General features: G+C 42.3%; 1 pseudogene; it reads right to left on the reverse strand.

Moving 5' to 3' along the window:
• Positions 1–825: 825 nt before the first annotated feature.
• LOC115071517 lies at positions 826–1540 on the reverse strand (annotated as a pseudogene).
• Positions 1541–1845: the final 305 nt, after the last annotated feature.

Genomic DNA, 1845 nt, shown 5'->3' on the forward strand with positions numbered 1-1845 from the left:
CATAATAGGTTATCTATTCCAAGTAGTCATCCTTAAACATATGTATGTATAAACAACACTAAATGAACTCAGCAGCTTCATGTATGTATATATGTGTGTATGTGTGTATACATACACATGTATATGTAACACAATAATAATAGAAAAAGAGGTCATGCATTGGAGATGGGAGGCAGGAGTTGGAGGCCAGAGTTGGAGAGGTGGAAGGAAATTAAATACAGAGTACACAGGTATGAGAATTTCAAAACATTAAAGATTTATTAAGAATGCCCACAATACTCAAAGCAATGTACAAATTCAATGCAATTGCCTTCAAAATAACAATACTCTTCACAGAATTAGAAATAATCTTAGAATTTATATGGAGACACAAAAGACCAAAAGAAATCTTGGCCAGTAACTGAGAGGAAGACGCCCTGAGTGCTGGTTCCGAAGCAGTGTGCTACTGACAGAACTGACATAAGCCAGTAGAGCACAGTAAAGAGCCCAGAAGCTCATTTTGTCTTCATCCTGCTCATTTCTGGTGGAAGAAGCAGAACTGGCTTTGTGTTTGGATCCTGGATGCTGCAGCTCCTCCTGCCTTGGCTATCATAGTTTGCTTGTAGGTACAGGTTTTAGGACATTCTGTGACAATCGTGTGGTCTTCAAGTTGTTTACAGCTTCCTCGCCAATCTGGATGCCTTTCGCTTCTTACTGCAGCTTGGTAGTTCTTGTCAGAACATCCATTACCTTGTTGATTAGAGGTGCTAAGAGCAGACATCTTAGTCTCGTGTCTTATCTTTTGAGGAAATCTTTAATCTTTCACTTTAATTAGTTGTGGGGTTTTCAAAATACTTTGGAATAGATAACTAACTTGTCCACAGAGACATGGTTAGGTTTTGCTGGATCATACTGTTTTCCTCCCAAGCAGCTGAGAAATGGGCCTTCCTTTCTGTCTGAACAATCTTGTAATAAATACCCGAGGCAACCTGCAACCTGACCGTGACATAGTGGGGAATGCTCATCACATTGTGTTCATCATCAAGCCTCCATTCCTTTGACTTGCAGTTAGCATCTTTGGGATTCTGGTGGTCAGATGCTGAATTTCATTGTTTAAAGCCAAGTTCAAGGTGATAAATCTTTCTTTTCTTTCATGGGCTCCAGACTTCCCATTAGTAGCCCTGGAAGATGAACAATCAGATCTCTAGTCATCTCCACACTTAGTTCAAGTTCTTTCTGGAAAAAAATCCTAATCTATTATACAGTCTTTCCACCAAAAAATTCAACAACAATGGTGCGTTTCTGACCATCTGTGTAATATCTGCCCTGATGAAGTGTTTAACTGTAGATAAGCCACTATGGTCTTAAGATTTTCAAGGTCTTCAGAGAAAAATCGCCTATTGGAGGTAGAAGGCTCTGCGCAGAACTGGTCTTTACTTGATCGAGTTGGCCTACAGGGAACTATTCCACAAGGAGGAAGTAGTCCTGCAAGCTTTAAATTCCCACTGGAGATGGGCCAAGACAGAAAGGCCAATCCACAGTGTTTTTCCTGGTTACTCATAGAGTATATTCTGAATTGTGAGACTTTAATGCAGCGACTCAGTTTAATTGAATTGAACCATCTGAGTATCTGCTGGGCTAAGAGGCATTTTTTCTTAGTCATATCACAAAGCTCCAGGCTGCCCCTGAGCGCTGGTGGGCCAGACCTCAGCCATGCAGTGTGGGGTTCCACTTCACCTGGGCCAAGGCCTGGGCTTCACAGAGGGTCAGAACTGCCTCGCAGCCCCCAAGCTGCCTATGTCTGCCATCCGTGTCCTTTCCCCCCGCCCCACCCAGCCCTGTCCCACAACCATTAGTTTTGAATTA

This window comes from Nannospalax galili, unplaced genomic scaffold (assembly GCF_000622305.1).
Source record: "Nannospalax galili isolate Female #2095 unplaced genomic scaffold, S.galili_v1.0 scaffold1299, whole genome shotgun sequence".
Lineage (NCBI taxonomy): Eukaryota > Metazoa > Chordata > Mammalia > Rodentia > Spalacidae > Nannospalax > Nannospalax galili.